Here is a 25577-nt window from a genome sequence, read left to right on the forward strand (position 1 = left end):
TGCGCTGCAGAGGACGTTCCTCACGAGCCACTCCGGTGCCGAGCCTCGGGAGGCTCGGAGGGACTAGAAGGCTCCTGAGGGTGCTCCTTTGTCGCCACCAAGATCGCCTGGTGCCTGGCCTCGCAGGCCGTCTGGGCGTCCCTCATGCAACGCTGGAACGCCTCAGCCGTGCCCGCCAGGCCGAAGGGCATGCAGACGTAGCTGTGAGGTGGTTCCTCGCATAGGCTAACACGAGACGGCCACATGAGCTGCCGGGACGCAGCCTTGTTGAGCCTAGGTATGTCGCTGTAGACGCGGAACTCTTTACCCCCGTTGGGGCAGTGAGTTCCGCCTCACGGCAGGCGACGATCGCCTTGCAGAACCCTTCCTTCCTGAATCTCCTCGATTGCCTTGATGATGAACTCCTGAATGCCTGGTGCCTCACACCTACTGCCTTCTCCTGGGAAGCATTCTTTGAAGAGCGCCTCCACATGGTGCATGAGCACCACTCTCATGACATTGTCTAGATCTAAGACCCTCCAAAAGAGAGCCCCCGAGCCCAGCTTGAGAGGGGTGATGAGCGCGCCTTCCTATGTGATGGGTGAAGGTGCCATGTCCCGGGACGCGAGACTCAGTGCTGCATCCTCAAGTGATGCTCCCTCACGAGACCCCTGGCCAGCTGTAGCTTCTTTGTCTTGGGGGCGACCTCAGGAGGGAGGACGCCATCTTCGTATTCTGGGTTCTCAACTGCTACAGCCTGGAAGGCGGACTCGAGGGAGCACACCGCATCCTTCTCTTGGCAGGCGACCATGATGATGCCGCTGCTTCCTGGCATGTTGATGATGTTGTAGCCGTGGTGTGTGGCCGCCATGAACTTGGTCGGCGTTGGGTACCCAAAGATGGTGTTGTAGGGTAGGTGGATGTCAGCGATGTTGAAGTCAATGAGCTCGGTGCGGTAGTTGTTGCGTTCATCGAAGGTGACAGGGAGGCGAACTTAACCGATCGGGTGTATTGATCCGTCGGTCACTCCTGAGAATGGCTTGGTGGGGTGCAGCTGGTAGTATGGCACCTGTAGCCTGTCGAACGTCTAGAAGGATAGAATTTTGAGCCTTGCTCCACCATCAATGAGAGTCTTTGTGACGGTCATGTTGCTGATGACGGGAGAGCAGAGCATGGGGAGCGCGCCATCGGTGGCCGCACACTTGATCCGGTCTGTGGAGTCGAAGGTGATGACGCACTTGTACCACTTGAGAGGGCGAGTTGCTTCAAGCTTGGGGAGCGCCGCGTTGACCTCGCGCGCAAACTGCTTGAAGACACGGGGGGAAGTTGGGGCTTGTGAGCCGCCCAAGATGCAGGCGATGGCCCGTGGCACTTGGAAGCCCCCAGCCCCCTCATCCTGGTGGTGATCTTTGTTCCTCCTTGGCGGTGGAGGCAGAGGAGGCAAGGTTGCATTGCCCTGAGGGTGGTCCTCATGAGACTGCTGCCTCCAGTTGCCCTCGCGAGGCTGGTCCTGCCAGCGGTCCTCACGAGGCTGATCGCGCCACTCCTGACGGCGGTCGCGTCCATCCCAGCGTCCTCCACCTCGGCCACCTCCACGACCTTAGCCCCGATCATTGCGCTCGGGGCGTCGACCAAGGCGCCCATCATGGAGAGCCCTGAGCTCTTGGCAATCGCTAGTGTTGTGGCTATAGACATTATGGAAGGCGCAGAACAGCCGCTTGCCCTTGGACGATTCGGGGTTGTCGCAGCCGCGCTTGGTCTTTGGCTCTGCCGCAAGCACGGCTAGCCCCTTGCGCTTCGTGTCCTTGGTCTTAGTCTTCTTGTCTTCTGGATCAGCATCAGGGAGCTCGCGGAGGGAGATGCGTCCCTCCTCAGCCCTCGCACACTTGTTCGCCATGTTGAACATCTCCAGAGAGGTGCAGAGGTCCTCGTGGATGGCTAGCTCCTCCTTCATCTTGATATCGCGGACGCCATCGGTGAACGCGGAGATGATGGCCTCATCAGACACCTTGGGAATCTTGAGGCGGACGTTGTTGAAGCATTGGATATACTTATGCAGGGTCTCTCTGGGTTGCTACTTGACGCGGTGCATGTCGCTCGCGGCAGGTGGATGGTCGCGGGTGCCCTGGAGTTGGCGATGAAGCAGCGTATCTCCTCCCAGGAAGAGACCGACCCCTCGGTCAGGTTCAGGAGCCAAGAACGTGCGCCATCCTTGAGGGCCATCGGGAACCAAGTTGCCATGATCTTCTCGTCGCTGTTGGCCGCCTCGATGCTCAGCTCGTAGAGCTGTAGGAACTCGGCAGGGTCTGCGGTGCCGTCGTAGCATGGAGGCAGGTCAGACTTGAACTTGCTCGGCTAGACGACGGTGCGGAGCTCTACGGTGAATGCACGGCATCCTGTCGTGGCCACCAGAGGTCGTCGAGGGGGTGGAACATAGTCTTGGTGCGCGCGTGCCGCCACCTCCTGTGGCGGCTTGCGAGCCTGGTGTTGGGGCGCTAGAAGCACGCGCGTTTCTCCTTAGGGATGTTGCACCACCTGGCAGCTTACGTCATCTTGAGCTGGCGCCGGGCGCTGTGGGTCGTGCCACGGAGCCATACGCCTTGGCTCGATGATGGCACCCCGGGACTTAGGTGGAGGAGCCCCGTGGGCGATGTCGCCCGCTGCAGGTGGTTGCTGAGGCAGCGAGCGAGTCGGCCCGTCGGAGCCCCCATGTGCGACGCTGATGAGCTCGGCAATCCGCTCGAGCCACTCATCATAGAGATCACCCACTGGGTGGTAGCGAAGGAGCTCCTGAGACATGAGAAGATCGGCCTGCGCGTCCACCTGGCCGCGGCACGCTTGGGATGAAGAAGTCGCTGGGGTCAGGGAGGGAGCAGCGGTGCGGCCGTCGCGGTGCACCGGCGGGTGCAGTGATGAAGCTTGCTGCTTGTGGCCGGCAGGGCCCGTGGCGGTGTTAGCCACCGGAGAAGGAGCGCAGCGGGTACAGCCATCACCTTCTGGATCCGTTGGAGTGAAGCGGGCAGCGACCGCAGCCCGACGCTCAGCGCGAGCACTGTGCGCATCTTCCATGGAGATGTTGGAGCGAAGACGGGCCGAACGACGGAAGAGAGGATCCGACACACCCCTACCTGGCATGCCAAATGTCGGATTTCGGGATCCGACAACCCTTGAAAGGTTCGAACTCTGGGGTGCATACGGAGATCTTAACCTGCCTAGCCTGCCTACTCGCGATCCTCCCTAGCCTAGCGCGTCGAGCTCATAGAGACACAAAGACAGAGAGATTTATACTGCTTCAGGTCACCGTTGTGGTGTAATACCTAATCCAGTGTGGTGTGTTGGATTGCCTTGAGGTGCTATGGATGAACTAGTACAAGGATGAACAAGCATCAGGAGGTGAGGTGTTCTTGAGCTGGTGTGGTGCTCGGGACAGAATGGATCTCTCCCCTCACTATGGTGGTGGCTAAGTCCTATATATAGTGGCATTGGTCCTCTTCCCAAATATGAGCGGGAAGGGATTCCACAATGGTGGGATTTGAAAGGGGACAAGTAATACAGTATATCCTGACAAAAGTAGTCTTCGCCGGCGAAAAGCCTCTGGTCGTGACGTTTCGGTGGGCTCGGTGATGACCTCCGTCCTGCCGTCCTGGCGGTCTTGGTCTCATTGCACCAGAATGGAAACCTTTGGCTGATTCCTTGGGACTCTGCGCCTGCGGCTTGCCTCCCTTGCACTGAAAGGGAAACCTGTGCTCTGCACCCGCCTGGCACCCGCCTGGCCTTGGTCGTCATGGCTCACATCAGCTGAGCCTCATGAGGTAGCTGCATAGAACTCTCCGCCTCTCACGAGCCCTCCTGAGGAGGCCAACTCCTTCGGGGGTCTTGGCGTCGTCCGCCTTGCGAGGCTTGGCCGCTCGCGAGGGTCTTGCGGTGTTGATGCTGAAGCTGGGTCGTACCAGGCCGTCGATGGAGTCACGCGGTGGGATGCAGGCACACAGGACTGGATAACCCTGTCGGCATTCTAGGAAGGGGGGTACCCAAACTTGCCTGCCTGCGGCCTGCAGCGTAGCTCAAGGAGTGGCCCAGTACGGCCCATCTTCGTTAAAACAAGCTCAAGACCCTCGCGAGGGGCCAAGCCTCGCGGGGCGGATGACAGGAAGCTTCCTCGGGCGCAGCCTCGTCAGACTGGCTCGCGAGGAGGCGGAGAGATCAAGGCGGGGTACCTCACGAGGTGCCCGTGACGCAAGCCATGACGACCGAAGCCAGGCGGGCGCCAGGCGGGCGCCGGCCTGGGCAGTGTCCTTGTTTTCCCTTTGGTGCAAAGGGGGCAAGCATAGGCCAAGGCATCAGGCAAAGGTTGCCATTCCAGTGCAACAAGACCAAGACCAGTAGAACGGCAGGATGGAGGTCATCATGGAGCCAAGGGAGGCGTCATCGTCAGAGCCTTTGGCAGGCGAGGACAAACTTTAGTCAGGATAAGTGTACTAGATGTTCCCCTTCGAAATGGCCAATTGTTGGCTCCCTTCCCACTCAATATTTGGGAAGAGGACCAGGGCCTCGCTCTATAAATAGGACTAGCCACTCTCAAGGCAGGGGATCGACCAGTCGAACCTTAGCCAGAACCACCAACGCAAAAACACCCCTCACGAGGCTGTTCTTCCCTTGTATTGTTCATCAACCCCTGAGGCAATCCACACACCACACACACTAGAGTAGGGTATTAGACCACCATGGTGGCCTGAACCAGTATAAACCTTGCGTCCCTTGTGTTGTTCTTTGTGTAGCCTAGATCCTTTGCGAGGCAACGAGACGTGAGCCGGTAGGGGGAGTGATCTCTGTGCGCACCCCAGAGTTCGAACCTTAAGGGTCTGCCGGAACCCGAAATCCAACATTTGGCGTGCCAGGTAGGGTTGCGCCGGAATCACGCCTTCCATCCTCTGCATTTTGTTGTCCGTCACGTCCATGTCTGACGCTCGTCGAGCCCGCGCCGAGCATCGGGCTGCCCTCGCGGCCCATGTCGCCCAGACGGCCCCCGTCGGAGGGCCTCCCCGTCGTTCCCCATCGCCTGCCGCCCACGCCGCCACCGGTCCGGCGGGGAACGAGCAGCAGGCCTAATCCCTGCATCCCTCGGTGCAGCGAGAAGGCCGCACCGCCACCCCGTCGCTGACTCCAGCAGAGTCGTCATCGCACGCCTGTCGCGCCCCCGCGGACGCGCACGCCGCATTGCTCCTGGCACGGGAGCTCCTGCACTACCGTCCCGTCGACGACCTCTACGACGAGTGGCTTGCCCGCATCACCGAGCTTGTTAGCACCACAGGGGGCTCGCCTGCACCATCCCTCTCGCTGCACCACCCCCCGCCCTGGGCGGGCAACGCAGCTCCGGAAGCGCCTCAGCCGCCTCCCCCTCAAGAAGGCGCCCTGGCCCCAAGGCGCACGGCCCCTGGACGGGACCCGCTCCGTCCAGCGCCCGCGCAGCAAGAGAAGAGCTGCCATGAGATCCCTCGTCCTCAAGAAGCTACCCGCGTGCTCCCTGCACCGGCACGTCATGACCGTGCTCCTTCTCCAGCGTGCCAAGACCCCGCGCTGCTCCTGGCGGCGGCGCACGGAGACCTCCAAGATCAAGCCCTTCGCCACCAAAGGCCTCCAGTAGCCACTGCCGGCTGTCATGCCTTCACCACCGAGCTGCACAGCGTGCCCTGGCCGAGCATGTTCAAGCCGGATCTGCCCCCGCGCTACGATGGCACGGTTGACCCTGTGGAGTTCCTCCAGCTCTACGAGCTGGGCATCGAAGCCGCCAACAGGTACGAGAAGGTCTTGGCGAACTGGTTTCCCATGGCGCTCAAGGACGGTGCCCGCACCTGGCTCCTGGCACGATTTCCTCCTGGGACGAGATGTGCACTCACTTCATCGCCAACTTCCAAGGCACTCGCGACCGGCCCCCGGCCATGAGCGACCTCCGCCGCATCAAGAAACAGCCAGGAGAGACCCTACAAAAGTACATCCAGTGTTTCAACAACGCTCGCCTCAAGATCCCCAGGGCGACTGAAGAGGCCATCATCTCAGCCTTCTCTGACGGCGTGCATGACATCAAGATGAAAGAGGAGCTGGTAATCCATGAAGACTTGTGCACATCCCTGGAGCTATTCAACTTGGCGACCAAGTGCGCCAGGGCTGAGGAAGGGCGCCTCTCCCTCCTCGAGCTTCCGGCTGCTGATCCAGAAGAGAAGAAGCCCAAGGTCAAGGACGTGAAGCGCAAGGGGGCTGCTATGCTTGCAGCAGAGCCAGACACCAAGCAAGGCAGGGACCAGCCTGAGTCATCCAAGGGCAGCCGGTACTGCGTGTACCACGACCTCCACACCCACAACACCAATGAATGCCAAGAGCTCAGGGTTGTGCGAGATGTGTGTGCCGGCCAATGCCCTGAGTGCAACGACCGGGGCTATGGCCGAGGAGGAGGAAGCGGTGGAGGACAATGGGAAGACCGTGGCCCTTGCCAAGGGTGGCGTGACCGACCTCGCGAGGACCGCTGGCAGGACCAGCCTCGCGAGGGAGGCTGGAGGGATCACCCTCGTGAGGATCGCCCTCAAGGCAACGCAAGCCTCCCTCCTCTGCCACCTCAGCCGAGGAGGAATGAAGACCATCATCAGGACGAAGGGGCTGGGGGCTTCCCGGTGCCGCGCGCAATCGCTTGCATCTTGGGCAGCGCTCAGGCCCCAGCCTCTCAACGCATCTTCAAGCAGTTTGCTCGCGAGGTGAATGCAGTCCTCCCCAGGCTTGAGGCCACGTGCCCTCTCAGGTGGTCAGCGTGCGCTATCACGTTCAGCTCAGCGGATCAGCTCAAGTGCACAGCCACGGCTAGAGTCCTCCTGATGCTTTGCTCCCCGATCATCAGCAATGTGCAAGTCACCAGAACCCTCATCGATGGCGGAGCAGGACTCAACGTCCTATCTGTCGAGACATTCAACAATCTCCAAGTGACATACAATCAGCTTCAGCCAACCAAGCCTTTCTCAGGAGTCACTGGTGGTTTCACCGTTCTGATAGGGCAAGTCCACCTTCCTGTCACCTTTGGGTAGCGCGACAACTACCGCACCGAGCTTATTGACTACGACGTCGCCCACATTCGCCTGCCATACAATGCCATCCTCGGGTACCCAGCTCTGGCCAAGTTCATGGCAGTGACTCATCACGGCTACAATGTCCTCAAGATGCCAGGAAGCGGTGGAGTCATCATGGTGCCTTGCAAGGAGAGGGATGTAGTGTGTTCCCTTGAGCGTGCTTTTCAAGCCGCGGCAATCGAAGACCCAGAGCACAGGAGTGGAAGGCTTCCCGAGGCAGTCCCTAAGAAGAAGAAGGCATCACCTGGTCCGAACCCTCGGGAGGCAGGCCCTTCCAATGGCGTTGTGTCAAGATCCGCGCCCGTTCAAGGGGCGCCTCCTTCTATCGCATAGGAAGGCGCGCCCGGCGCCCTCCTTGGGCAAGGCTCGGGGACTTTCTCCTGGAGGGCCATCGACTTTTCCAAGATCACGAGGGAGGCGCTCGGGCACCACTTGGAGGCGTGCTTCAAAGCGTGTTTTCCTCAGGAAGGAACAAGGCAAGGACCCAAGCCATCGGGAGTTCATCGCAAGAAGCATTCAGGAGCTGCAGGAGTCAAGTGTCATGAGTGGTAGCCGCCGTTACCCACCGTAGCTCCCCATCCAGGCAAGGATGGTGGGCTGTGTGTCTACATCGACGTACCAGGGCTCAACCGAGCCGCATCTCAAGAGCGCCTCTGGCCTTCGCGCGTGGGGCGTTGTTTGGGTCCACCTCACAGCTACGTTGGCATGCCTTTCGGCCTGCCGAACGCAGTTGCCGCTCATCAGCGCCTGCTGAGGAGCATCCTGGAGGCTCAAGAGGTCAGGCATTCCGCAGTCCTGGCAGAGATGGAGATGGCCCTTGAAGAGCCGCCTGCGCCTCCGGAGCCTCCTAAGGCTCCTGGGCCTGGGGGCTCGTGAGGACCGGCTTCCGTAGCGCGCGCCGTCAGCTACTTCAGCATCCCTTCATCTCCAACATCATCAGGTGACATCCTTCGAGTTTCATTTTCAGACTGGGAGCGCCCCCAGGGCTGCATCATTCCCAGGCCGCGTGGGTCTGTCCCTGCGGCACGTATCCCTTTTGTTTATGCCTTTAGGTTACTTTGTTGGGGGCGCCCCTCGGGCTGCATTATCCCCAAGTCGCTCGGGCCTGACCCATCGGCATTTGCCTTTTTCTGCATCTATCTAAATGGATTTGCTCCTTCATGTTTAATGTGCTCGACCTAATCGCCTGCTTGATTGGCACCTACCTTTGGAGCCGCTCGCTCTGGCACGACACATGCGCACGGGTCCGTCCCTGCAACGTCGATAAATCTGAGTGGTCGAGCTTTGGCCGCGGCAGCCCCGCAAGGCGCCACCTCATCGGGCCCTCAGTGCCTCATTCACTCCCTCGGAGTGACCAATGGTTGGTTGGCAACCACAACAACAGACCTTGCTTTCTCTCGTGATTGGTACGCAGGACCCGCTCCAGGAGTAACGCTGGGCACGACGTGAGCCTCCTATCCTTCTCTTCGGCGCAATCCGCTTGCACGTTAAAAGGGGGGCGCCTGAGCATCGCGACTCATGGGCTCTTACTGGCTCTCCAGCCCTCACCCCCTGGCCTTGACCCATGGCATCGCGACCTATCATACCAGCGGCGGCTGAGCTTGCTCGAGGGCCGGGACCTGAGGACGTAGAGCATGAAGGAAAGTGTGGGGGAGAGGGGAGGAGCTCGCGAAGACCTGACCCAGCAATACCTTAGCTGCTGCCACGCAGGCCCGGCACTTCACCGAAAGCTACTCCAAATCAATAAGATAAGTTACACCAAGATTGATTCGACTCAGCGCTAAACCCTCGCCTACAGCAGCTCTGTCACGACAATGTTGCCTACCTTTCTTGCCCAGTGGAGACTGCTTGAGCGCTAAAGGGGACCTCCTGAGAATCACGACTCAGGGGCTCTTACTGGACCTCGGGCCGCTCACCTCCTGGCCTTGACCACGGCATCGCGACCTGGCATACCAGCGATGGCTGAAGCTTGCCTGGGGACCGGGACCTGTCAGCGTAGAGCACCAAGCCCTTGTGAGGAAAGAAAGGGGGAACCAAGCAGGGACAGGACTAGCATCTCGCATCAATTCATAATAAGGATATATATTCACAAAAGACATGGCCAGTGCCTTACATACCCCCGTGGGGTGGTACTTCGGTTCCTCGCAGGGACAAAAGACGCGAATCCTAAGGAGTCCTAACTACATGGACCACGAAGGCAAACGCTATCATCAACAATGGGCCATCAGGTGCCAACGCCAACCCCATCCAAATCAATGGCGCCGACGGCCTGATGCAGGTGCCATGCTTCGGGCACGGCGCGAGCTCGGGGGCTCGTAGTTGTCGTCGCTCGTCGCTGGAGTCAGGAAGAGTCCGGAAGAGTCGTTGGACCCTCCGACACGCCCGCTGCCACCAAAGGAGCTGCTGGAAGAGCGGGCGGCAGGCCTGGTCGTCGCCGCTCCAGAGCGACGGCCGCTGCCTCTGGGGTAGCACTCCAGCCGTCGTCCTTCCTCGTCGAAGATCTTGAAGAGCATCAGGGAGGCGCCATCGTAATCCAGGTGGATCACGAGGGCACCCTCCGATCGGCAGACCCGGGCGATCTCGCCCCAGCCCTGGGTCATGTAGACCTTGCCCGGAGCGATGACCTCGGCCTCCGCTTCAGTCGCAGGGGTACTGCAGTTGGCGTGCTGCAGCCAGAGCTCAAGAGGCCCCTTCGACGGGATCTCGAAGGCAAAGGAGGGAGGAAGGTAAATCCAAGATCGAGGAGGCATGGCGGCGTTAAGCACAAGCTCGCGAGAGGAACCCTCGACGTGGACTCCAGGAGGAACGACGTGCACCGCCGAATTCCGACGGCGACGGCGACGGCGACGGCGATGTCGCTCGCCGCCTTCTTCTCCAGGGCCCTCGATCCGGGCGTACAAGGGTAGGGGAAACCCAGGCGGCCACCGCTCGAACCAGGGCCTCGACACCTCCTGCCAAGCACCCCCGCCTCCACGGCAGAGGGCTAGCCATTTCTTCGGTGGAAGCGGGTCAGGACCCTCTCGAGGGGCCTTTCCCTTCTCTTCTGCAGAGAACCGGTGGATTGGCGCCATTGGCGTAAGGTGGAGCAAGGGCGAGGAATAAGAAGAAAGAGAATAACACGAAGGGATGGACTGGAAGGGCTCGCGCCGTTCCGTACATATAGCCAGAGGAGGCCAACCGTCGGCCTCCATGATCACATGTAATCATGACCTGTTTTTGCATGCAGGGACTTGTCAAGTCACGCAGTTGCCGAGGCGTCGTGGGGAAGCGGGGAGGCCCGCGTCCAATCAACCGCCACGCATCCCCAAGGCCACAGGCTGTTGGGGCCCGCGGCGCTTCGCACTTGCCCCTTCACTTCTCTGCTAAGCCAAGTTCGGGCGCGCCTTGGGCCCGGGGGCTACTGTCGGTGTTCTGGGAACGGGGGTACCCAGACTTGCCTGCCTGTGGCCTGCAGCGTGGCTCCGGGAGTGGCCTAGTACGGCCTATCTTCGTCAACACAAGCTCAAGGCCCTCGCGAGGGGCCAAGCCTCGCGGGGCGGATGACAGGAGGCTTCCTCAGGCGCAGCCTCGTCAGGCTGGTTCGCGAGGAGGCGGAGAGATCAAGGCAGGGTACCTCACGAGCTGCCCGTGACACAAGCCATGACGACCGAAGCCAGGCGGGCGCCACGCGGGCGCCAGCCTGGGCAGTGTCCTTGTTTCCCCTTCGGTGCAAAGGGGGCAAGCACAGGCCAAGGCATCAGGCAAAGGTTACCATTCCGGTGCAATAAGACCAAGACCAGCAAAACGGCAGGATGGAGGTCATCGTGCAGCCCAGGAAGGCGTCATCGTCAGAGCCTTTGGCAGGCGAGGACCAACTTTAGTCAGGATAAGTGTACTAGATGTTCCCCTTCAAAATGGCCAATTGTTGGCGCCCTTCCCGCTCAATATTTGGGAAGAGGACCAGGGCCTCGCTCTATAAATAGGACTAGCCACTCTCCAGGCAGGGGACCGACCAGTCGAACCTTAGCCAGAACCACCAACGCAAGTGTTGGGGAACGTAGTAATTTCAAAAAATTTCCTACGTACACGCAAGATCATGGTGATGGCATAGCAACGAGAGGGGAGAGTATCCATCCACGTACCCTCGTAGACCGTAAGCGGAAGCGTTATGACAACGCGGTTGATGTAGCCGTACGTCTTCACGATCTGACCGATCCAAGCACCGAATGTACGGCACCTCCGAGTTCAGCACACGTTCAGCTCGATGACGATCCCCGGGCTCCGATCCAGCAAAGCTTCGGGGATGAGTTCCGTCAGCACGATGGCGTGGTGACGATGATGATGCTATACCGGCGCAGGGCTTCGCCTAAACTCCGCGACGATATGACCGAGGTGGAATATGGTGGAGGGGGGCACCGCACATGGCTAAGGAACGATCCGTAGATCAACTTGTGTGTTATGGGGTGCCCCCCTGCCCCCGTATATAAAGGAGGGAGGGGGAGGTGCGGCCGGCCCCTTTTGGGTGCGCCTGGAGGAGTCCTACTCCCATCGGGAGTAGGACTCCCCCCTCTTGCCTTGGTGGAGAAGGAAAGGGGGGAGGGGAAAGAGGAAAGGGGGGCGCCGCCCCCCCTTCCTTGTCCTATTCGGACTAGGGGGAGGGGGGGCGCGGCCTGCCCTGGCCGGCCCTCCTCTTCTCCCTCATGGCCCACTAAGGCCCATTAACCCCCGGGAGGGTTCCGGTAACCCCCCGGTGTTCCGGTAAAATCCCGATTTCACCCGGAACCTTTCCGATGTCCAAACATAGGCTTCCAATATATCAATCTTTATGTCTCGACCATTTCGAGACTCCTCGTCATGTCCGTGATCACATCCGGGACTCCGAACAAACTTCGGTACATCAAAACTTATAAACTCATAATAAAACTGTCATCATAACATTAAGCGTGCGGACCCTACGGGTTCGAGAACTATGTAGACATGACCTAGAACCATTCTCGGTCAATAACCAATAGCGGGACTTGGATGCCCATATTGGTTCCTACGTATTGTACGAAGATCTTTATCGGTCAAACCGCATAACAACATACGTTGTTCCCTTTGTCATCAGTATGTTACTTGCCCGAGATTTGATCGTCGGTATCCAATACATGGTTCAATCTCGTTACTGGGAAGTCTCTTTACTCGTTCCGTAATGCATCATCCCGTAACCAACTCATTTGGTCACATTGCTTGCAAGGCTTATAATGATGTGCATTACCGAGAGGGCCCAGAGATACCTCTCCGACAATCGTAGTGACAAAACCTAATCTCTAAATACGCCAAATCAACATGTACCTTCGGAGACACCCGTAGTACTCCTTTATAATCACCCAGTTACGTTGTGACGTTTGGTAGTACCCAAAGTGTTCCTCCGATAAACGGGAGTTGCATATTTCTCATAGTTACAAGAACATGTATAAGTCATGAAGAAAGCAATAGCAGTATACTAAACGATCAAGTGCTAGGCTAACGGAATGGGTCATGTCAATCACATCATTCTTCTAATGATGTGATCCCATTAATCAAATGACAACACATGTCTATGGTTAGGAAACATAACCATCTTTGATTAATGAGCTAGTCAAGTAGAGGCATACTAGTGACTATATGTTTGTCTATGTATCCACACATGTATCATGTTTCCGGTTAATACAATTCTAGCATGAATAATAAACATTTATCATGATATGAGGAAATAAATAATAACTTTATTATTGCCTCTAGGGCATATTTCCTTCAGTCTCCCACTTGCACTAGAGTCAATAATCTAGATTACATAGTAATGATTCTAACACCCATGGAGTCTTGGTGTTGATCATGTTTTGCTCGTGAGAAAGGCTTAGTCAACGGGTCTGCAACATTCAGATCCGTTGGTATTTTGCAAATCTCTATGTCTCCCACTTGGACTTGGTCCCGAATGGAATTGAAGCGTCTCTTGATGTGCTTGGTCCTCTTGTGAAATCTGGATTCCTTTGCCAAAGCAATTGCACCAGTATTGTCACAGAAGATCTTCATTGGTCCCGATGCACTAGGTATGACACCTAGATCGGTAATGAACTCCTTCATCCAGACTCCTTCATTTGCTGCATCAGAAGCAGCTATGTACTCCGCTTCACATGTAGATCCCGCCACGACGCTTTGTTTAGAACTGCACCAACTTACAGTTCCACCGTTTAATAAAAACACGTATCCGGTTTGCGATTTAGAATCGTCCGGATCAGTGTCAAAGCTTGCATCAACGTAACCATTTACGACTAGCTCTTTGTCACCTCCATATACGAGAAACATATACTTAGTCCTTTTCAGGTATTTCAGGATGTTCTTGACCGCTGTCCAGTGATCCACTCCTGGATTACTTTGGTACCTTCCTGCCAAGCTTATTGCTAAGCATACGTCAGGTCTAGTACACAACATTGCATACATGATAGAGCCTATGGCTGAAGCATAGGGAACATCTTTCATTTTCTCTCTATCTTCTGCTGTGGTCGGGCATTGAGTTTGACTCAACTTCACACCTTGTAGCACAGGCAAGAAACCTTTCTTTGCCCGATCCATTTTGAACTTTTTCAAAATTTTATCAAGGTATGTGCTTTGTGAAAGTCCTATTAAGCGTCTTGATCTATCTCTATAGATCTTGATGCCCAATATGTAAGCAGCTTCACCGAGGTCTTTCATTGAAAAACTTTTATTCAAGTATCCCTTTATGCTATCCAGAAATTCTATATCATTTCCAATTAATAATATGTCATCTACATATAAAATCAGAAATGCTACAGAGCTCCCACTCACTTTCTTGTAAATACAGGCTTATAAAACCATATGCTTTGATCACACTATCAAAACGTTTATTCCAACTCCGAGATGCTTGCACCAGTCCATAAATGGATCGCTGGAGCTTGCACACTTTGTTAGCACCTTTTGGATCAACAAAACCTTCTGGTTGCATCATATACAACTCTTCTTCCAGAAATCCATTCAAGAATGCAGTTTTGACATCCATTTGCCAAATTTCATAATCATGAAATGCAGCAATAGCTAACATGATTCGAACAGACTTAAGCATCGCTACGGGTGAGAAAGTCTCATCGTAGTCAACCCCTTGAACTTGTCGAAAACCTTTCGCAACAAGTCGAGCTTTATAGACAGTTATATTACCATCAGCGTCAGTCTTCTTATTAAAGATCCATTTATTCTCAATGGCTTGCCGATCATCGGGCAAGTCAACCAAAGTCCATACTTTGTTTTCGTACATGGATCCCATCTCATATTTCATGGCCTCTAGCCATTTTGCGGAATCTGGGCTCATCATCGCTTCCTCATAGTTCGTAGGTTCATCATGGTCAAGTAACATGACTTCCAGAATAGGATTACCGTACCACTCTGGTGCGGATCTTACTCTGGTAGACCTATGAGGTTCAGTAGAAACTTGATCTGAAGTTTCATGATCAATATCATCAGCTTCCTCACTAGTTGGTGTAGTTGTCACAGGAACCGGTTCTTGTGATGAACTACTTTCCAACAAGGGAGTAGATACAGTTATCTCATCAAGTTCTACTTTCCTCCGACTCACTTCTTTCGAGAGAAACTCCTTCTCTAGAAAGGATCTGATTTTAGCAACGAAAATCTTGCCCTCAGATCTGTGATAGACGGTGTACCCAATAGTCTCTTTTGGGTATCCTATGAAGACACATTTCTCCGATTTGGGTTCGAGCTTATCTGGTTGAAGTTTCTTCACATAAGCATCACAGCCCCAAACTTTAAGAAACGACAACTTTGGTTTCTTGCCAAACCACAGTTCATAAGGTGTTGTCTCAACGGATTTTGATGGTGCCCTATTTAACGTGAATGCGGCCATCTCTAAAGCATAACCCCAAAACGATAGCGGTAAATCAGTAAGAGACATCATAGATCGCACCATATCTAGTAAAGTACGATTATGATGTTCGGACACACCATTTTGTTGTGGTGTTCCGGGTGGCGTGAGTTGCGAAACAATTCCGCATTGTTTCAAGTGTAGACCAAACTCGTAACTCAAATATTCTCCTCCACGATCAGATCGTAGAAACTTTATTTTCTTGTTACGATGATTTTCCACTTCACTCTGAAATTCTTTGAACTTTTCAAATGTTTCAGACTTGTGTTTCATTAAGTAGATATACCCATATCTTCTCAAATCATCTGTGAAGGTGAGAAAATAACGATACCCGCCACGAGCCTCAACATTCATTGGACCACAAACATCAGTATGTATGATCTCCAATAAATCAGTTGCTCGCTCCATAGTTCCCGAGAACGGCGTTTTAGTCATCTTGCCCATGAGGCACGGTTCGCAAGTACCAAGTGATTCATAATCAAGTGATTCCAAAAGCCCATCAGTATTGAGTTTCTTCATGCGCTTTACACCGATATGACCTAAACGGCAGTGCCACAAATAAGTTGCACTATCGTTATCAACCCTGCATCTTTTGGTTTCAACACTATGAATATGTGTATCACTACTATCGAGATTCAATAAAAATAGACCACTCTTCAAGGGTGCATGACCATAAAAGATATTACTCATATAAATAGAACAACCATTATTCTCTGATTTAAATGAATAACCGTCTCGCATCAAACAAGATCCATATATAATGTTCATGCTCAACGCTGGCACCAAATAACAATTATTTAGGTCTAAAACTAATCCCGATGGTAGATGTAGAGGTAGCGTGCCGACCGCAATCACATCGACTTTGGAACCATTTCCCACGCGCATCGTCACCTCGTCCTTAGCCAATCTTCGCTTAATTCGTAGTCCCTGTTTCGAGTTGCAAATATTAGCAACAGAACCAGTATCAAATACCCAGGTGCTACTGCGAGCATTAGTAAGGTACACATCAATAACATGTATATCACATATACCTTTGTTCACTTTGCCATCCTTCTTATCCGCCAAATACTTGGGGCAGTTCCGCTTCCAGTGTCCAGTCTGCTTGCAGTAGAAGCACTCAGTTTCAGGCTTAGGTCCATACTTGGGTTTCTTGTCTTGAGCAGCAACTTGCTTGCTGTTCTTTTTAAAGTTCCCCTTCTTCTTCCCTTTGCCCTTTTTCTTGAAATTGGTGGTCTTGTTAACCATCAACACTTGATGCTCCTTTTTGATTTCTACCTCCGCAGCTTTTAGCATTGCAAAGAGCTCGGGAATAGTTTTGTTCATCCCTTGCATATTATAGTTCATCATGAAGCTCTTGTAGCTTGGTGGCAGTGATTGGAGAATTCTGTCAATGACACTATCATCAGGAAGATTAACTCCCAGTTGAATCAAGTGATTATTATACCCAGACATTTTGAGTATGTGTTCACTGACAGAACTATTCTCCTCCATCTTGCAGCTATAGAACTTATTAGAGACTTCATATCTCTCAATCCGGGCATTTGCTTGAAATATTAACTTCAACTCCTGAAACATCTCATATGCTCCATGATGTACAAAACGTCGTTGAAGACCCGGTTCTAAGCCGTAAAGCATGGCACACTGAACTATCGAGTAGTCATCAACTTTGCTCTGCCAGACGTTCTTAACGTCGTCAGTTGCATCAGCAGCAGGCCTGGCACCCAGCGGTACTTCCAGGACGTAACTTTTCTGTGCAGCAATGAGGATAATCCTCAGGTTACGGACCCAGTCCGTGTGATTGCTACCATCATCTTTCAACTTTGCTTTCTCAAGGAACGCACTAAAATTTAACGGAACAACAACACGAGCCATCTATCTACAAACAAACATAGACAAGCAAAATACTATCAGGTACTAAGTTCATGATAAATTTAAGTTCAATTAATCATATTACTTAAGAACTCCCACTTAGACAAACATCTCTCTAGTCATCTAAGTGATCACATGATCCAAATCAACTAAACCATGTCCGATCATCACGTGAGATGGAGTAGTTTCAATGGTGAACATCACTATGTTGATCATATCTACTATATGATTCACGTTCGACCTTTCAGTCTCCGTGTTCCGAGGCCATATCTGTATATGCTAGGCTCGTCAAGTATGACCTGAGTATTCCGCATGTGCAACTGTTTTGCACCCGTTGTATTTGAACGTAGAGCCTATCACACCTGATCATCACGTGGTGTCTCAGCACGAAGAACTTTCGCAATGGTGCATACTCAGGGAGAACACTTCTTGATTATTAAGTGAGAGATCATCTTAAAATGCTACCGTCAATCAAAGCAAGATAAGATGCATAAAGGATAAACATCACATGCAATCAATATAAGTGATATGATATGGCCATCATCATCTTGTGCTTGTGATCTCCATCTTCGAAGCACCGTCGTGATCACCATCGTCACCGGCGCGACACCTCGATCTCCATCATAGCATCGTTGTCATTATGCCATCTATTGCTTCTACGACTATCGCTACTGCTTAGTGATAAAGTAAAGCAATTACAGGGCGTTTGCATTTCATACAATAAAGCGACAACCATATGGCTCCTGCCAGTTGCCGATAACTTCGGTTACAAAACATGATCATCTCATACAATAAAATATAGCATCACGTCTTGACCATATCACATCACAACATGCCCTGCAAAAACAACTTAGACGTCCTCTAATTTGTTGTTGCAATTTTTACGTGGCTGCTATGGGCTTTAGCAAGAACCGTTCTTACCTACGCATCAAAACCACAACGATAGTTTGTCAAGTTGGTGCTGTTTTAACCTTCGCAAGGACCGGGCGTAGCCACACTCGGTTCAACTAAAGTGAGAGAGACAGACACCCGCCGGTCACCTTTAACCAACGAGTGCTCGTAGCGGTGAAACCAGTCTCGCGTAAGCGTACGCGTAATGTCGGTCCGGGCCACTTCATCTCACAATGCCGCTGAACCAAAGTATGACATGCTGGTAAGCAGTATGACTTATATCGCCCACAACTCACTTGTGCTCTACTCGTGCATATAACATCAACGCATAAAACCTAGGCTCGGATGCCACTGTTGAGGAACGTAGTAATTTCAAAAAAATTCCTACATACACGCAAGATCATGGTGACGGCATAGCAACGAGAGGGGAGAGTATCCGTCCACGTACCCTCGTAGATCGTAAGCGGAAGCGTTATGACAACGCAGTTGATGTAGTCGTACGTCTTCATGATCCGACCGATCCAAGCACCGAACGTACGACACCTCTGAGTTCAGCACACGTTCAGCTCGATGACGATCCCCGGGCTCCGATCCAGCAAAGCTTCGGGGATGAGTTCCGTCAGCACGACGGTGTGGTGAGGATGATGATGCTATACCGGCGCAAGGCTTCGCCTAAAATCCGCGATGATATGACCGAGGTGGAATATGGTGGAGGGGGGCACCGCACATGGCTAAGGAATGATCCGTAGATCAACTTGTGTGTTATGGGGTGCCCCCTGCCCCCGTATATAAAGGAGGGAGGGGGAGGTGCGGCCGGCCCCTTTGGAGTGCGCCTGGAGGAGTCCTACTCCCACCGGGAGTAGGACTCCCCCCTCTTGCCTTGGTGGAGAAGGAAAGGGGGGAGGGGAAAGAGGAAAGGGGGGCACCGCCCCCCCCCCTTCCTTGTCCTATTCGGACTAGGGGGGGAGGGGGCGCGCGGCCTGCCCTGGCCGGCCCTCCTCTTCTCTCTCATGGCCCACTAAGGCCCATTAACCCTCGGGAGGGTTCCGGTAACCCCCAGGTGTTCCGGTAAAATCCCGATTTCACCCGGAACCTTTCCGATGTCCAAACATAGGCTTCCAATATATCAATCTTTATGTCTCGACCATTTCGAGACTCCTCGTCATGTCCGTGATCACATCCGGGACTCCGAACAAAATTCGGTACATCAAAACTTATAAACTCATAATAAAACTGTCATCGTAATGTTAAGCGTGCGGACCCTACGGGTTCGAGGACTATGTAGACATGACCTAGAACCATTCTCGGTCAATAACCAATAGCGGGACCTGGATGCCCATATTGGTTCCTACATATTCTACGAAGATCTTTATCGGTCAAACCGCATAACAACATACGTTGTTCCCTTTGTCATCGGTATGTTACTTGCCCGAGATTTGATCGTCGGTATCCAATAGCTAGTTCAATCTCATTACCGGCAAGTCTCTTTACTCGTTACGTAATGCATCATCCCGTAACCAACTCATTTGGTCACATTTCTTGCAAGGCTTATAATGATGTGCATTACCGAGAGGGCCCAGAGATACCTCTCCGACAATCATAGTGACAAAACCTAATCTCGAAATACGCCAACTCAACATTTACCTTCAGAGACACCTGTAGTACTCCTTTATAATCACCCAGTTATGTTGTGACGTTTGGTAGTACCCAAAGTGTTCCTCCGGTAAACGGGAGTTGCATATTTCTCATAGTTATAGGAACATGTATAAGTCATGAAGAAAGCAATAGCAGTATACTAAACGATCAAGTGCTAGGCTAACGGAATGGGTCATGTCAATCACATCATTCTTCTAATGATGTGATCCCATTAATCAAATGACAACACATGTCTATGGTTAGGAAACATAACCATCTTTGATTAATGAGCTAGTCAAGTAGAGGCATACTAGTGACTATATGTTTGTCTATGTATTCACACATGTATCATGTTTCCGGTTAATACAATTCTAGCATGAATAATAAACATTTATCATGATATGAGGAAATAAATAATAACTTTATTATTGCCTCTAGGGCATATTTCCTTCAGCAAGAACACCCCTGGCGAGGCTATTCTTCCCTTGTATTGTTCATCAGCCCCTGAGGCAATCCACACACCACACACACTAGAGTAGGGTATTACACCACCATGGTGGCCTGAAGCAGTATAAACCTTGCGTCCCTTGTGTTGTTCTTTTTGTATCCTGGATCCTTTGCGAGGCAACGAGACGTGAGCCGGTAGGGGGAGTGATCTTCGTTCGCACCCCAGAGTTCGAACCTTAAGGGTCTGTCGGAACCCGAAATCTGACAACACCCAAGTCCAGGACGCTGACATCCCCCATCAACTTTTGTGTCTTGGGAGGAGGTGCAGCATCCTCTTCTTCCTCCTCTCTTGCAGAATCTCTCCTCATAGGATGATTTCCAAGCACTCTTGCAAATGTTTTCCTGACCCTTTCTTTTCTTTTCTTGCCATCTCCATCTTCTCTGGCCTCAAGAGTAAATTCCATTATCTCTTGTGTTGATGCTCTGGCCTTTGACAATGGCACTCTCCTGGCAGGTGCCTTCTTGAGCTGACCTGGCTTGGTGGAAGCAGTTGTGCCAAATTCCTTCTTTACAACCTTCTTCTTTGAGCTGACTTCTTCAACTTCAATGTCTTGATCCTCAGAATCTGAAGTTTTCTTCTTTCTCTGCCTAGTTAATGCTATCGGATTTCGGGTTCCGGTAGACCCTTGAGGTTCGAACTCTGGGGTGCACGCGAAGATCTCTCCTCTACCAACCCACGTCCCAACGCCTCGCTCGGAATTTAGGCTAGAAAGATGAACAACACAAGGGACGCAAGGTTTATACTAGTTCGGGCCACCGTTGTGGTGTAATACCCAACTCTAGTTTGTGGTGTGTGGATTGCCTCAAGGGCTGATGATGAACAATACAAGGGAAGAACTGCCTCGCGAGGGGACGAGCTCTTGTGGTAGTGTCTTTGGAGAGGAATTGCTCCATCTCTGTTGGCCCTGGGTGAGGTCTCTCTCTCTCTGATCCCCTTTACTGTGGTGGCTAGTCCTATTTATAGAGGCCCTGGTCCTCTTCCCAAATATTGAGCGGGAAGGGCGCCAACAACGGCCATTTTGAAGGGGAACATCTAGTACACTTATCCTGACTAAAGTTGGTCTTCGACTGCCAAAGGCCCTAACGATGACGCCGTCTTGGGCTCCATGATGACCTCCATCCTGCCGCTCCGCTGGTCTTGGTCTTGTTGCACCAAAATGGCAACCTTTGCCTGAAGCCTCGGTCTGTGCTTGCTCCCATTGCACCAAAGAGGAAACAAGGACACTACGCAGGCCGGCGCCCGCCTAGTCTCGATCGTCATGGCTTGCGTCATGAGCACCTCGCGAGGTACCCTGCCTTGATCTCTCCGCCTCCTCGCGAGCCTGCCTGGTGAGGCCGCCTCTGAGGAAGCTTCCTGTCATCCGCCCCGTGAGGCTTGGCTCCTCGCGAGGGTCTTGAGCTTGAGTCGATGAAGATGGGTTGTACTGGGCCACTGCCCGAGCCACGCCGCAGGCCGCAGGCAGGCAAGTCTGGGGACCCCCATTCCCAGAACGCCAACAGATGCCTTAGGCAAGTTGCTTGGCATGCTCCTACTACCCTCATCAAAGCTTCCAGAGGGACTAGTGCCCTCACTCAGGTCCATCTGCTCCTCACACTTGTTCTGGCTGTCACTCTGATCATACATACTGCACTGTAGACTGAGAGCTGACCCTGTGAATAGTTGTAGATGAGATAGAGTAGATGAGCATCACAAAGTGCAGAGTTCTTGCAAAAAGAATGAATCAAAAACTTAGTTTTAATTTTCCACAGAAAGCATTTCGGAGCTACCGATTTGTAAAACTCGGTGACACCGAAGCAACTTTGGACTCTAAGCTAGTGGAATCGGTCAGACCGAGACACAGTTTGGTGACTCCGAGTTTGCTAGGGTTTCACAAAGTCCTGAACTCGGTCACACCGATTTACAATTTTCGGTCAGACCAAAAATCACAAGAGCAATGGCATAAGCCAAATCGGTGAGACCAACAATTCGGTCAGTCCGTCGCTTTTATTACTTTGCCATCACAAGTTTGTACTACGCTCAATTTTCCCTTACAATAAAAGATCAAACATATTTAGGAGCAATTTTTATTGCTTTATGCATCGATGACAACTTACTTGAAGGATCTTATTCAGACCATAGGTAGGTATGGTGGACACTCATGGCAAGAAACTGGGTTTAAGGGTTTTTAGATGCACAAGTAATATCTCTACATAGTACAAATTTTTGGCTAGCAAAAGATCCTAGGCAAACACCACATGTTGGAGGATCCATAACAATATAAGTTCTATGCAAATATACACAACCATAACTCATTACGTTGTCTTCCTTGTCCAGCTTCAACTAATTTGCTCAAGTTTGAAAATAATTAATGGGTATTCACAATCATAGAAGATGTCCAAGATAATATATTTGTATGTCAAAGTTCTCGTCCTTATACTAATCATTCATGAATTGCTTGTATGACCAATAGTGTGATTGTCAAGTTTCAAAAGATTTCACTTTCTAAACCCAATGTGAAGCTACTACTAGGCATGATATGAACATATAACTTCAACTTCATGACATTCAATTCATTCAACAATCTACTCATAGAATATAAGTTAAGCATGAGAGTGAATGACAAGCTACTCCAGAAAGATATAAGCGAAGATCAAGCGAGTAGTTTAGTAAATAGGTAGCTATGAGAGGACTCTCTCTTATTTAAAAGTTTCATATCTAAGTATTTTATTAAAACAGTAAGCAAGACAAACTAAAATGACAATCTAAGAATATCACAACTCATGCGAAGAAGAAAAAACTTAGGTTCAACTGATACTAACCGATAATTGTTGATGAAGAAAGGTGGGATGCCTACCGGGGCATCCCCAAGCTTAGATGCTTGAGACTTGTTGAAATATTATGTTGGGATGCCTTGGGCATCCCCAAGCTTGAGCTCTTGTGTCTTCTTCATTCCTCTCATAGTACGGTTTTCCTAATTATTAAAAACTTCATCCACACAAAGCTCAACAAGAACTCGTAAGATACGTTAGTATAAATCGACGCAACACCTTATCATTATCTACTATACCAAATCAATAGAATTATTATTTAACATTGCATACTAAATTCCTTTGCACATTTAATACTCATATCCTCAAATAGAATCATTAAACAAGCAAACATATGCAAACAATACAAACATAATAGCAATCTGCCTAAACAGAACAGTCTGTAAAAGATGAAGCAATATCCATTCTTATTTACTCAAAAAAATCTGAAAGATTACCACACTGTAGAAAATTTATCATAGCTTATTTTTCAAAAAGATTCAACATTTTATCACATTCTTACTTTTCTATAGAATTTTCGCAACAGCGATAAACTTTTTGTTTTGAAACAGCAACTCATAAATTTGCAAAATAAGCATGGTGAGGGCTATACTTGACATTTTTATTGAAATAAAAGATGCAAAACATTATGCTAAATAACAGAAAGCAAATCCTAACAAAATAAAATGACTCTCCAAGCAAAACACATATCATGTGACGAATAAAAATATAGCTCCAAGTGAGGTTACCGATAATGTTGGAGACGAAAGAGGGGATGCCTTCTAGGGCATCCCCGAGCTTAGTTGCTTTGATCTTCCTTGAATATGACCTTGGGGTGCCTTGGGAATCCCCAAGATTAGGGTATTGTCACTCCTTATTCTCCTCATATCGATATCTCACCCAAAACTTGAAAGCTTCAATCACACAAAACTTAACGGAACTTCGTGAGATCGGTTAGTATGATAAAGAGCAAATCATTCACTTTGGTACTGTCAAGAAAATATTCATAATTGTTCCCACACAATGCCTACTGTACCCTATCATTTCTACAATTTATATTGACCAATATAAGCCATAGAAACTAGAAAACAAGCAGACTATGCATTGAAAATAGAATTTGTCAAAAACAGAATAGTCTATAGTAATCTGAACTAGGACCATACTTATGCTACTCCAAAAATTCCGAAAAGTTAGGAAAACATAGGGAATTTGTATATAAATCATCCGTAAAAATTTCAAATCAAAATCATGTTACAGTGAATTTTGAAAATTCCTGGACTAAGCGCAAATGTATCTGTTTTTGCACTGAATCAAGTCAACTATCATCCACACTATTCCAAAGGCTTTACTTGGCACTTTATTGAAACAAAAGCTATTAAACATGATTACTGCAATTTCTTAATCATGTGAACACACAAAATAGTAGGTAATAGTGTTGGGTTATCTCCCAACAAGCGCTTTTCTTTAATGCCTTTTTCTCTAGGCATGATGATTTCAATGATACTCACGTAAATGATAAGAATTGAAACACAAAGAGAGCATCATGAAGCATATAACTAGCACATTTAAGCCTAACCCACTTCCTATGCATATGGATTTTGTGATCAAACAAATTATGGGCGCAAGAATCAACTAGCATAGGAAGGTAAAGCAAGCAAAAATTCAAGATTTTCAACACATAGATAGGAAACTTGATATTATTGAGATATGTAGAAGCACATGTTACTCTCCCATAATAATTTTCAGTAGCATCATGAATGAATTCAACAACATAGCTATCACATAAAGCATTCTTTTCATGATCAACAAGCATAGAAAATTATTTCTCTCCACATAAGAAAATTTATTCTCATGAATAGTAGTGGTTGCAAACTCAACATATAACTATCATGGGATTGAAAATTAAAATCATGATGACAAGTTTCATGGTTATCATTATTCTTTATAGCATACATGTCATCACCATAATCATCATATATATCAACTTTATTGTCACAATCAATTGAAACCTCTTCCGAAATAGTGGGTTCATCATTAAATAAAGTCATGACCTGTCCTAATCCACTTTCATCAGTATAATCATCATAAATAGGAGGCATGCTATCATCACAATAATTTTTCTCCTCAAAACTTGGGGGACTAAAAATATCATCTTCATCAAATATAGCATCCCCAAGCTTATGGATTTGCATATCGTTATCATGGATATCCAAAGAGTTCATACTAATAACATTACAATCATGCTCATCATTCAAAGATTGTATGCCAAAAAATTTATTGAATTCTTCTTCTAACAGTTGAGCACAATTTTCCAATCCATCATTTTCATGAAAGACATTATAGAGATGAACAATATGAGACCACCTCAATTCCATTTTTTGTAGTTTTCTTTTATAAACCAAACTAGTGATAAACAAGAAACTAAAAGATTCAATTGCAAGATCTAAGGATATACCTTCAAGCACTCACCTCCCCAGAAACGGCGCCAGAAAAGGGCTTGATGTCTACGACGTAGCTTTATTCTTGTAGACTCGGGTTGGGCCTCCAAGCGCGGCGTTTTCTAGGACAGTAGCAATTTTCCCTCAAGTGGATGACCCAAGGTTTATCAATCCGTGGGAGGCGTAGGATGAAGATGGTCTCTCTCAAACAACCTTGCAATCAAAAACAAGAAATCTCTTATGTCCCCAACACACCTAATACAATTGCAATTGTATAGGTGCACTTGTTCGGTGAAGAGATGGTGATAAAAAATGTAATATGGATGGTAGAAATATATTTTTATGATCTGAATAAATAAAAATAGCGAGGTAGCAAACGATAAAAGTGAGCACAAACGGTATTGCAATGCTTGAAAACAAGGCCTAGGGTTCATACTTTCTCTAGTGCAATCTCTCAACAACGCTAAT

The sequence above is a fragment of the Triticum aestivum genome, chromosome 6B (genome assembly GCF_018294505.1).
Source record: "Triticum aestivum cultivar Chinese Spring chromosome 6B, IWGSC CS RefSeq v2.1, whole genome shotgun sequence".
NCBI classification, from domain to species: Eukaryota; Viridiplantae; Streptophyta; class Magnoliopsida; order Poales; family Poaceae; genus Triticum; species Triticum aestivum.